Source organism: Poecilia reticulata, linkage group LG3, assembly GCF_000633615.1.
Source record: "Poecilia reticulata strain Guanapo linkage group LG3, Guppy_female_1.0+MT, whole genome shotgun sequence".
In the NCBI taxonomy this organism is placed as follows: domain Eukaryota; kingdom Metazoa; phylum Chordata; class Actinopteri; order Cyprinodontiformes; family Poeciliidae; genus Poecilia; species Poecilia reticulata.
This window is the reverse complement of record NC_024333.1, coordinates 17,603,832-17,617,780: the sequence shown is the minus strand read 5'-3', so window position 1 is coordinate 17,617,780 and position 13,949 is coordinate 17,603,832.

Sequence of the window (13,949 nt, the reverse complement as noted above, 5' to 3'; positions counted from 1 at the left end):
CCAAGCACATAACATATATGAAAAAGTTTTAAAATAGGCCATTCATTGAAGGTCCACCTTATAGTGCGGAAAATACGGTAGGTAGAGAGATAGATTGAGAGTAAGTGGGGAGAAAAACGAAAACCACTCCTCTTTGACTTGAACATCACAGCATCTTTCTCTGATAGGCTGCTTCCCCTCCCAGTTCATCACTGTCAGGTTTATTCAGTTGTACTAGCTGACATGGTGATGGCCTCAGAGAGTGATCTAATATATGAATCATCTCAAAGCAGTTTGTTTCAATAGTATGTAAAACAATATAGCAAACACAAGTAAATTGTAGATAAAAGAAGATTGTACCAGTTATTGCAGCTTCAAGGTGCCAATTTAACTTGCGTATACAAATAAGGAGTATGTGTCGTCATTTATTTCAGAAGAGCTATTGTTGTTAGGTGAACTCGGCAGTGATTACCTTACAAGCAGAGGCATCTCTGCATCAAACGAAGGGAACTTGAATACTTAAGGTCATGTTTTTCTTAGAAATCTTTACTGAAAGAGGTGCAATAAATCAGTCAAAACATGAAACACCTTTTTGGCAGGCTCTTAAACAGTGGTCTAAAACTGCAGTTCTTGAGAACCAGAGTCCTGCAACTTGTAGATGTGTTCCTTGTCCAGCACACTTGAATTAAATGGCAAAACTGCCTCACTAGCAGTCAGTCTACCTCCACGAAGCTCTTCTAATGAGCTAATATTGGAGCCAGGTGTGCTGAACTAGAGAGGCATCTAAAAGCTGTAGGACATCGACCCTTGAGGACTGGAGTTTGAAACCAGCTCTAAAACCTTGGCCATGTATATCAGAATTCTCCCTAAATTGCTCAATACCTTTTTTCAGCAAACAATTAAACCTGCTTTTACATAATTTTCCATTTTGCCATTTATGCTTGCATATTGAACAAAAAAAAAAACTCATTGTGTGGGTGTCAACATGAGGAAACCAAGTGGATTTTGTGGAACAAATCGTCTCGTCTTTGGAGTACGTCTGCAACTTTAATTGTGCTTGGAATATTGCAGGTATATTGAGATAAGTGCTGTGATAATTCCAGTGTGGGAATTGGTAATAATCAATTATCACATGTACCACCATTGTATATAAATTTATTTTGTTTAAAATTTTAAATTAAGTGCCCTGGGCCTATTTTTTTATGCCTAATTATGTCACTCTAGCATGGCACTCCGTTCACAAAAGTGCTTTTTGATTCACTGTTTGCTCATCAGTTTGAGACAAGGAAGGAGTTTATAAAATAAGATCTTGGATTTGTCAGTGGCCTTTGACCTGCACAGCTGACTCATTACTGTTTGTCACAGGAGAGCTGAACATTTCTGACAAGCATGTACAGCAGAAGGAGATCAGAGGAAGAAATGGGTTGTTTCAATTTTCTCAAAATGCCTTTCTGCGGTTGAAATGGACTGAAAGGACATCAAACACTCTTGGCTGTGTCGCTCTCAGAGGGGAAGACAGACAAAATTATTTGATGCCATCTCAGGCTCGCCAGTGTTGGGGTTCACAATGTAGCTTGCAGGGATTATTAGCTTGTAGCGAGTATTCATGGCACTCACGATTATTATTGTGGAGAGACTGAACAATGGATTGTCTGCTGTAAAAAAGTGAATGGTTAGAAGTTGTAACATGTGCCAAAACAATGACCCCATGCATTTCTTTCAACAAAAGCAGAGAGGGAAGGGTGCGGATGTTTCTCCCTCCCTTGGGTGCAATCTGACTCGGATAAATATTTGCTGTGTGGTCTGAACATCACACAAAGCCATTGTGATGATCTTGTGGAGCTTGTTGCAATTGGTGTAGACCACCACAGAAATGGATTCTAGTTTTTCAGAAACCTTCAGTTGAAATCATTATTATTCCCTTTTATTTCTATTGACCCATTTGTCTTATGCTATTACTAAAAGGGTTAAATTCAATAAGAAAAATAAATGGAAAATACTATTGAATTATTTCAGCAAAAATATGGTCTAAAAATCTCAACCAACATTCAGAAATGTAATTCTGTTTTTAAGGATTTAGATTGTATTCTCAAAATACCGTAATAATAAAATCTATTGAGTTACCACAGACAAAAAATATGTCAATTTGTTTTTAAAAAGTGTCACTAAAGATTTTCTCTGAAATTCTGCCCACTGACCCATGTTAGTTTGTGTTTTACCATCACACACATCCATCACAGCGTCCAGAATCATATCAATACTTGCCCATTTCCCCAGCTGAGTAGATCAATTCATTTAAAAGGAGCCACAGCCAGACATCCGTTGCAGAGATTAGTGCATATATTGGCCAGTCATCTGATGGAGGGTTGAAGGTTCATTAAGTCAATGGAATCCTTAATCAATAGGCAAACTTTAAGTCTAGGCTTTTATGGGGGACTTTCTGCTTCAGATGTATTTACACTGGGATGGCATGATGCACTGAAGAGCCAGTTTCTCATTTCCATGATGTTTATATTGCATTTTGTTCTGTGTATTTTGTCCTTGGCAAACAGTGGTTCCCGCAAAATGCTTGAAATACTTGTAATAGGATATTTCAACCAAATATTTGGAAAATGTTTACAGCTATGTTTCATAACCTTGCTGCTGTTATGAGATTTTGAACTCCTTTGGGTATCAGATTCAAAGGATTCATTGGCGTTCTGCTCCCAAAGCAAACTGGAGATCCTTGATTGTTAAACTCAGCTTATAAGCATCAATTTCATGGCTTCATTCTGTTTCAGCACGGCCCAAATGACAGTAGGTGAAAAGTCAGCCCAGCTGGAGGGGTTTTGTAAAATCCAGGAGCTCAAGTTTCTTGCAGTCCGGCATATCCCTCTCCAGTTAAATCACGGGGCACGCTCTGGCTGTGATTCTTAAGTGTCACTTGTGTCCACCTGAATTATTGTTTGTGTGTAATGCAGGGGAAGAGCTGGGATGCAATGAGAAGTGGTTGTGTCCTCTGATTGATTGTTAAGTGTTGTCCAGGAGCCATTGCCAGACTCCACTTAACGGCCTGCACAGCAGAAAGCAATCAGTGGTTGTTACTAAGGGTCTCGTGGGGACGGCCCCGGTCATGATTGATCTTCAGTGGATCTCTAAAGATGTCTGAGAGAGCTGGGTTTCACTGGAGTGGTGTTCAGGTCAGGGGGAATGCCCTCCAACATCACAACTGAAAACTTTTCTCAGCACAAATAAAACTCTACTTTCTTTCGCCCGCCCCCATGTAACTTTTCCTTCTGTGGAGAAAATGAGACATGCTACGAGTGCCTCTGCCATTATGAGGCTTTTTAATTGGCATGACAAATGGTGGACACTTGCATACATCATTCATAAGGCATGTTAATGGCAAATTACTGCATGAAGCAGTGGATTATAGTCAAATAGTAAACCCCAGTGGATATATTGAATGTCTCCAGGCACTACCTGAAGACACACAACACACACGCACACAGCCGGTTGTAACACCAGGCAGCAGAGCCGTCTGCTCTCCAGTGGTGTGTCAATGTGTTCAGTGACCACAACGCCTGGTGTTGGTCTCATTACAGAGGGATCAAAGGGACATGAGCTTCATAGCAGCGGGGACTCTCTTCAGCCCCCCCTAGAAGCAACTCCTCCTCTAATCTCAAAGGTCATGTTTAGTCATTCAAATATAAAACAGCATCACATCACTTTCACCCATGCAACCTGCTCATGTTTTCTCCTAAGCAGATGTTAAGAGAAAGCTGAAAAAAAAAACTTAAAACTGAATGTGTGTGTGTGTGTGGGGGGGGCGGGGGGGGAGAGGTCAGAATATGCTTTAATTTAAACAGTCGTTAGCATCTTGAATTACCAGCTTTTTTATAGCTATATATAACAACTTAAAGTTGTAGCAATATACGTTATGATCACACTGTACCCTACATCCTACATATTAAAATAAAGTGTAGGATTTAATAGACTCACAAAGTAGGTATTATGTCACAAGAAATCTATTGTAATGTTAGTTTGATATTTTTTATGGTACATTGCTCTTGAGATCCCTATTACTTTTCATAAACATTTGCAGGGAACTAAACATCCACTGGCCGCTTTATTAGGAACACCATTCTAGTAGCAGGTTTGATTTCCTTTTGCCCTTAGTACTGTGAACATTTTTCTTTTTACAGTTGTTTCATATTTGTCAGAATATCAATTATGAGGCATTTAAATTCTTGTCATATGGAAGTAAGGTGTCCAAGAAGTTTTCTTAGAAAATATGCTGAAACATTTACAGCACAACTGAATAGTTGTAAAAGACAGGATGAGTTTATTCTTTCATAATGGGTTTGCTAAATTACAACTCTACTGTCTGGATGACATCCGGTGAAAGTGGGACCCATCAGTCCAGACAACTTTTTTCCAATCTGCTATTGTCCAATTTTGGCAAGTCTGAAGAAACTGTAGACTCGGTTTCCTGTTCTTAGCTGAGATACTGGTACCGATTTGGACTGACTGCTGATGTTGTAGCCCATCTGCTGTTTGACGTGTCCTGAGAATATATCCTGCATACATACAGAGGATGTAATAAGTAGTATTTGCCTTTCGATCATTGAAAACCAGCCTGCCCATTATCCTTTGAGTCAAGTTAAATAAATTCAACTTAAGAGGCCATCCCATGATTTGTTTTAAGGAATCTGGACTGAATTTTATAATTATTCAATCAAAATATACAATGCTTAGAGCATGTAAAGCTGAACCACACTAGAAAGATTCCTTAATGCACAAGTTGACATTTTGTACATCTATTATATTTCTATTGCATAAAATGTAATTAGATTTGTGATACATCATATAAACTGGAAAAACTTTGAATTTGTGTATTTAGATAAACAAATTCAAATTCAAAAGTTGATTTGAACCAAATCCCAAATCAACTTTTGCAGATAAACTATAAATTGGGCCTTAACCCTTGTGTTTACAAATGGGGTCCAACCGACCCCACACAAGTAAAACTTATATCATTTGCCTCAGTCCTCGCACGCACAAGGGTTAAGGATGTTTTCTTAATGTTCAATAGCGTTTTTCAGCTTTGTACATCATTGATGATTCATTGACAATGTGGATTTCATTTGCAACAGAGTTGAGTAAGTCTCCTCTCTGCTCTGACTGGAGATGGGGTTTGCTGCAGGATGACTGTGAGACAGACTAAAGTGCTCAGGAAGCTGGAGGAGCTCACAGAAGCACTCGCTGTGATTGTAGAGCGATTGCCAGTATCACATGTTGTTGGGCAGCCTCCAGTAACAGAAAAAAAGTCACTAGACGGGTCTGAAAAGTTGCTAAATATAGGGATATAGTTGCTAAGTTAACAACAGTGCTTTTCCTGACCACACGCTAGCTTAACAGTGTTGTGTCGTTCACCTAAAATGATTCGTTCAAATGAACAAATCATTTCGGTGAATGAACTGAAGCAAGTCACTGATTTGTTCATTTCTCTAGGTGAGGTCAGCGACATCATTGAATGGAATTTCATTCTGTAATTCACAGAATGTATGATAAAGATTCACTCAGGCAGTGACACAATGCCACTCCAGCACAGTGTACTGCGAATCAGAACGTGATCCGGTCACTCACTCACAATACAGTAGGATATTGTGAGTGAGTCGTGTACCGCACGAATCAGGGTATGGATGCTGTCTAACCCCTGAATCAAATATGCAGGCATAATGCAAAGCAATATAATGCTTCACTTGATGCAATATGCTTATTTTGACTGAAGACTGCATATTATGCGAATGCATTTCCAGCCTGTCAAATAAACAAGTAAATGGTATGTTAAGATAATGGAGACTGGGGGGTGTGTGCGTTTGCCTTTATGTCTCTTGACACAACATTAACTGTTAGCTTGGAAAAACAGAGTGAGCAGCACTGTATTGGACACAGCACTACTCCAACACAATATGGTACGCAGATTGTGCTGGAAGAAGCGCCGTTTCACTCTACATAAATCAACTGTGTGATCAGGTAAATGGATCTTTTGAACGGATCGTTTTAATGTACTGAATCTAGAGATCCAGTACATTAAAATGAACTTCGGCTCCCATCACTCTTGGTTGACCTCCTCCACTCATCCCAACTCTTGACCATGCCCCTCAGTGCCTCCTAAAATATCCACTTTGGTGGAATATTTCAACAAATTTGTCTTGGATTGTTTAGACTGTGTTTAGTTCCACTTTAAGGTTCTTCAAAACAAAGTTATGATTTGTGAAACCTTTATTTGTGTGAAATGGGTATTCCTCGTCTCGCTTTTGTAAATCTTGGGTGGCATTCTTGAAATACGTGCCACTGACCCTACTAATTAGTCTTTCATCAACATCAGAAAAACAAACCGGTCAGCCCTACCTTTTAGTGTGAAGGCAGACACCATATAAGTAGGTCCAAGTGGGCAAGGGGTGAAACGGGAGTCAGATAAGTACATAATGTGTATCTACATGTTTTTTTTTGTTGTCGTTTGTTTTGTTTTTTTTGTATTCTGGACAACAACTTAATTAGAAATTATCCTTCAAACCAATAAATCTTTATTAATAGGTCGTTTTTAATTTCTGTTTACTGTGTGTCTTTCCCTTTTTATGCATGTCTTGTTGCTATGCTCATATGCTATCTGCAATTAAAATTACTTGACTGATTTTTGTCACAAAACGTAGCCCTTATTCTTTCAAATGACACAGTGAGTGGACAATGATGGTGACAGCTAATAACACTGTGGTGCCAACAGCAGTTCCTCGGGATCTGAGCAGCTGTTCTGCACTCTATATTGGCCTGTTCTTCAAGGGGAGGGAAAAAAAGAGCAACCTAGATGAGAATTTTGTGCTTCAGTGGCTATTGAAAGATGAGGCAATAAACTGCTAAACTTGAGTAATCACACAGTCCCTCAGGAATTCCTCAAATGGGGATGGTCAAAAAGCTTGAAATTTGAGCCCCACGCACACGACCCGGGCTTTAACATTTGATGAGATTCATTATTGTACAGAGCTGAATACAAGTGTCTTTGATTACAGGGCCCACCATTATATTTCCCTACCAGTGTGCATTTCCATGCAAGAAAGTCAATGGGATTAAAATCTCAATTCATTCCAGTCAATTCTCCTGTAACAAGATTTCTTTAAAACCAGGCAGAGAGGAAAATGGACTCGAAAGCACTGAAACAACTAGACCATAAATTATAAAGATGTGCTATCTGTTAACTGAACACACCTTTAGCTTGCAGATGCATTATTATTTAATGTTCAGAGGAGTTGGTTTTATGTAAATTGGAGTCTTGTATTCTCTTCTGCCCCCTTCTCAATGCCAGGTACTTCCAAACCAAGCAAAGGGGAGAGATTATGCAAAGCAATTAACATATGAAAATAACGTATTAATATACTGTCTCTGAACTGTATCCAATCAGTTCCTTTTCACTGGCGTGTGTACAAAACAATTAAAATTAAATTTATACTGCTCTTCCTTAACATATTCTGCAGAAAATGGAATCAGTGAGCAAACGCTGACAAAAGTTTTACAGGCCTGTGTTTTTCCTTAAAGGCACACTGACTTGGAGAATATTTATAAGACGCCTTGCTAATAAATTCCAGTCTTTGTTTCTCCCTAATGATGTGTGCATCTGAGACAAAGCACTGAAATCCATAGCGGTAGCCAGGTGCTAATGAATGGCTTACATTATGCTGTCCACTAATTACTACTGCACCATAAATAAAACACAAGACAATCAATTAGTGGTAGGCGTGTGTTTGTTAGTCACGGGCAGCAAAGATCCTCCAGGCCAAGGCTTTGCAACAAAACAGCCTCTTCAGGGTGTAATTCTGCAACAGATAGGATGAATTCAGATAAATCATACACTGAATCTTAGCAAATGCGCACTTCAGGCAGTCTGGCTCAGACGGATTACAGGTAAATATTATCAACAAAAGGATAAATGAAATTTTTGGATGCGCATGGAGTAGTAGGTCCCTTTCAATGATTACGACAAAAGAAAACCTCTTGGCAGTTTAAATTTAAATATCAGTGCTTCTTCTCCAAGCTGGCACAACACAAAGCCCAACCAGCTTCCCCAGACACCAACTGGTTAACATATCACCCTTCATCTGGACCAGAGCAGGCAAAATCAAAGTGCATTAACACTGCATGTAGACTGCACTAAATGAATTACACTGGCATTATGTGGCCTCTGGTCCTGCCTATATGCGTGGTAGGATGCATAATTTGTGCATTAATGTAATTTACATTTTAACACAGTCCTAAAAGTAAACTGATTAGTTGATGGCTATCTACTAATGTGCCAAAGAGACCTGCTTGTTTCTTGCATCCAGGGAGAGGGCTGGAATTACGCATGACAAGGTTGGCCTTGCAGCAACATGGACAAAGAAATGATGCCTGCCAGGAGACAACGATCAAGTTTAGTGGTGTAGCATTTACTTCAAAAAGAGGCCGTTTTTCTTCTTTATTTTCAAGGACCTTTAAAAAGATCACACCAATAAGTAGTTTGGGCCATAACGGTAAATCCACAGTATCTGCCTTTAGAGCCTTTTTGTTCCATCAACAAAAACGTGTAAGATTTCAAAAAGTAGCTAACTTGCAAAGTAGTGCAGTCAATGTATGCAATTCAAACCAAACTCTGCCACATTAAATGTCTTTTATCTCTGTCCCAGCAGAGTTTCAGCTCTTTCTTGGGACAAATTCTTGTCCCTGTGGATGACAGAAGTTTCCTTTCTAAAAAAAAACAAAAAAAAAAACAGTGCGACCGGGTTGCAGTCCCATGATGCAACGCTCCCAGTGGTTACATCTGCTCCATTCTTTCATCTTTCCCCATTGTTAGGTGGAAGCTGTCACATTAGGAGGAGAATCGTGGCTCCTTCCCACCCCCAAGTACCCCTCATTTCCCATTCCAGCAGTTGGCAGGGTGGCAGGCCTATACAAAGGAGCGTGCACCAGGAGCACAGAGGGGAGCACCGTTAGGAGGAAAAACAGTTTGGGAATTAAGGTCATTAATTTTCCACTTTCAAGGGCTGCCACACAGACGGAGATAAAGTCAGCATAAATATTCTGCCGAAGTTTCTCCTGTTTTTCTCCTCTCCCCATTTTCATCGGCAGCCCATTTATCTCCATGCTGTCAATTAGAGGCAAAAGCAAAGAACTAATTAGGAACTGTGCAATTTTAATTAGCTGTTTTGATAATTAAACTAATTGGTTCCCTTGTGTTTCTGCAATGTGTGCTAAGAACTTTTTGATATCTGGGCAGCAGATTTTCTATCCGCTGGTTAATTAGTCACTTTTGCATTAAAAAGGAGCCTTCCTTAATAGCCTTAATTTGCAGTTGAAAAGAGAATCTACCATCAATAATTTGTGTAATTGGTAACCGTTTGATTGTAATTTAGAGGCACGGCCGGACAGCTCTGCATGTCTAATTCCTAATGACTAGGATTAAAGTTGGATTAGCTGTTTGGGAAAGGGATTCACTCTCCCCTCTTCCCTACCCACCGAGTGACACCTTGTCGACATTTGATTGGTCATGAAATTCAAATTGACTAGATTGAACAGCGGGGCTTATGCTGGTTTTATTACTTTCTATATGGTGAGCCTGTCAGGTTACATCAAAAAGATTGCAGCGATTCTTATTTTCCACCCACCACGTGAGCAGCTCCATGAAGAGGAGAAGGAAAAGTGGTTACAATTTATTATATTATGTGGTAAATCCCTTCTATCAAAGGTATTTATGTACAGCTGTGAGGGGAAAATATAGTCAAGAGCAGCCACTAGGAGGAGCAAAGCTCTCAGTGTAACAAAGTGCATCAGGTCTCATTCCTACAAGAAACTTCTTCATGTATCTCCAAGCTTACAGGCTAAAACAACAAACTAAGTACCCCTCTTTCATCAGTGCATTTTTAAGTATACATATAATACATGCTTTGTAAAAAAAAAATGACTTCTTGCAGTAGTAAAAGCACAAAATAAATGCTTACAGGTGTCAGCAAGGTGCCAATGAGCATTTGAACACAGAGGCCTGGATTAAAAGCATATCATTCAGCATCTTAACTGTCAGGCACAATCTCTATACTTTTACAAACCACAACCACGTCAGTAGTCTGATTAAAAAGCACGATTCATCCCACTTAGCCAGAATACAATTAAGGGACATGGCTTTAAAAGCCCAGCCCTGAAGCCTCTCCCTATTCCATATAAAAGGAGCACTCTCCACTGAGCTTTGCCTGTAAATATCATGTTTGATATGAGGTTTTAATCTGCTTAGCCATTCTGAACTATAGAATGGGCTCATCCTCTCCCTGGAACCTCTGTCCAATGGTTGTGTGCCTGAGGACGAATGGGAACACAACACAAGTGCGCTATCTGATTAGTTGGGGTTAATTACAGTGCACTGTTTTGTAGTGGTTGCATTTGAGAGCAGCCCATAAATAGACAGGCATGGCTAATGCATGCTCAGAAATGAATTCTAATTAACTGTGCATCAGAGGAGCCCGCTCAGGGCTTGTTGCTGGTATCCATTGACCCAGGTGTTGGATGTAGAGTAGGAGAGGGGGAGCACCCTAAGACACGGCAAGGAGCTTAGGGGTAACCCGCAAAAACACAACTTGTTGTGACTTAACACATGGGTAATTTGTATTGATGAGAACTACTTTAATAAGGGACCCTGTGAAACCTGTTCATGTGCTCTTATAATAATTGTTGAAGCAGTACACTGAATGGTCTCCACTTTCAAATGTTAAATGGTTATTTGAAGCCGAGCCCTGATGACACTGAACCATTGTTCCCTTTACTTTTTCCAGTTTTCTGTGTGATTGGATTAATTATGTGTCACTCACTCAACGCTATAGGTCAGCAGACATACATTCTCGGTCATAAGTCATCAATCTATGCGACCGTGGAGATGAAAAGTCAAGCGTGTCAGCCAGAAAGCGGTACAGAGAGGGATCAGACCATTGATTTCAGGGCCAAACCAATCTTACCACAGCTTGCTGCCTTGAGAACTGAAATTATCCCTATGGGCATGGTACAAGAGGCTTTGTATCTTAGATTTGTAGAATAGGGCAGACATAATGTTAATTTGGGATTATCATCAAATGACTAAGCATATGCCCTTCATACACCAGGTTAAACTGTTGAAACCAAATTGCAGGAGGATTTAAATTAAAATTGTAATTTTTTGTTTTTGCCTTTTAGAATTTTCATCTCTAATTTAGACTGAAATATCTTAGGCGGGTGTGCAGATAGGGACGCATAAGCTTTCTACATCATACAGCACTGTAAATAAGACTGACCTTCACTAACAGATAAAATTCTACTTTGCTTTATTTGTCTGACCAAAATCTTTCAAACATTAAACTATTTTAATATGAAACAAAGGTCATCTTAGCTCTAAAAAAATAATTTTCAGATTAAGATTTTAGGGGGCAGGGGGAGACTATTGAAACCAACCTAATCCTATGTGAAATGGTAATTCAAGTCCCATTACTACACTATGAGAGAACTTTGACATTTCATTGAAACGATGTAAAAATAATAATAATAATTTAAGCACGATTTGTTAACACCAGAAGGACTGAAATATCTCAAGAAGAATTCCATCATGTCCAAACTAAGTAAATTCAACAGCTGATAGAAAACAATGTATTTGACATTGGCTCGTTTGTAAGAAGATTACAAAGCTATTTCTAAGATTTAGGGGCTTCAACAATCTAGAGATGTAAATGCAAGTGGTAAAATATGCTCCTTTCACCCATCTGTATGCTCTCTCAAAAAAAGTTGTGCTCACTCTCTGTTTTGTGGGTGTGTTTGTCAGATGGAGGTGGTAACTTTTCTGATTGATCTGGTTGGCCAAAGTTTCAGTTGATAACAAGCACAGGACTTTGTCTAAGAAGAAGAGGAAGAGGTGGAGAAGGACAAAGTTAGCGCACTTTTAATGCAATTGCTTGAGATTCACAACATGGTGCGAAAAATTGCACATATTATTTACAGATTAGAACAATCTTTTTCAACAGTGGGAAATGCATAACATCTAATTTTGAGGTTCTTTGAAGATCTAAAACATTTGACAGTTTTAAGCAGTGTTGGCAAAACAAGACAGGTAAAATAATCAGCCAAACCTTTGACACCTAGCATAGCGCTGTTTATGTAGGATGCTAGTAGCAACAGTTGTTGCCATATTTACTCTTATTATTATTAAAAGATCCTTGCAGGGATAAACATCTCATTATATATATATCAGTAGAAAGTCATTTAAGGAACAAATATAACACAAAATATTTGTGTTATATTTGCATATTTTACTGACTTTCTCTTTACCCCCAGAAGAGCAGGCAGGAAGTAAAAAGGTCTTCCTGCCTTTTTACTTCCTGCCTGTAGTAAAAAGGCAGGAAGTAGCTTTATTACATTGATATTGCTTAGAGGTTATTTAATTTCAAAACTTAAATTTGCTGCCCATAGCTAAAACACTTTTAGACCTTCCAGAAGAAAAATAAAATGTCTTACAACAATTGTTTTCGGTGGAATTAAATGATTTGTTTTGGCATGAATGTGATGACATGTTTGTAAAAAAAAACAAAAAAAACATGAAGGGATGAGTTTCAAGGACAAAACAATGCTGTTCAATAGTACAAAAACTCTTCTCAGATTTGCCACAGAACATTTTGATGATTGACCAAACCTTAAAGAAAACATTGTGTAGACAAATATGGTAATTCTATAATTATTTTGAGGGTTCTACTTAAACATTCAAGAGAAACAACATCATAGTTAGTCTTGTTGTGGTGGTAGTGTGATGCTCAAACACACTTTGTTATGAAGTAGGCCAATGATCTGAGGTACATTTGCAGGTCCATCCATGACTGACTCAATAAAACAAAGTGAAGTTTTAAGATTGACTTCAAAGTTTTAACTTAAATCTAACTGATATGTAGTTCATGCTCAAAAAGCATCAAATGTAGGCACAATTGTGGTTTTTTCAAATGCTTGGTGGCAGTTGTTGCCATCAAGGTTGGTGCAATCAGTTGGTGCAATCAGCTTATAGGATAATTACTTGTTTTTTACATCAACATAGGTTGGTTTGAATCTGGTGCGTATCTCCAGCGGTCATTGGACAAGAGACAGGGTGCACTCTGGTCAGCTCACCATCACAGGGCTCTTTGCACAATATGAAAATGTATTTTATCATCTGAAACATTTGAGTAACAAAAGAAGAGGATACAAGAACTCTGTAAGAGAGTAAATACACATGGCAGAAACATTCACTTGTAGAGATCTAGTACTGATAATGCACTGAAACAATGGAATAACTGGTGCAAAACGTGACAGAAGGCAAGGACAGACTGAGCAGGCTCACACCACAGACAGACAGCCTGCTGGCCGCTGACAAACCAGCGTTATTGTAGCTCCACTCCGCTCCACTCTCCTAAATGGCTAATCTTTGTTGGATCTCACCCTTAATTGGTTAACAGTCTCCGCAGGGCAAGTGAAAGTGGTGCTATTTAAGGCTCCGCCACGAAACAGCAACACTTTCATCTTGGCAATAACGGGCAACAATTATATTACCAGATTCGAAACTGAGCCCTTCTATCTAGCCACTAATCAAAAACGCGGCCCATCTGTTGTGCTCGCCTTGCTTTGAAACGGCTGCGCGTATGATGTATGTATGATAAGTGCGTCTGGACGCTAATTAGCGGCTAAACAGACCGCAATTAGACGGTTTCAAATCTGCGGAGGAAAGTAGAAGTCGGAGAGGAAAACAATAAGCGCATTTTGTGTTGACTCAAAGTCTACCAGGATGGAGCAGCATCACTCTCCCTCTCTGCCGACACTTACGCACACCTGCGTGAAGCTGACACCCCACCCACGTCAAAAAATCCAGCAAATAGTCTGAATGGTTAGTGCTCCGTTTGTGCAGGTTTGTGCCGTTAAAATTTTCGTTT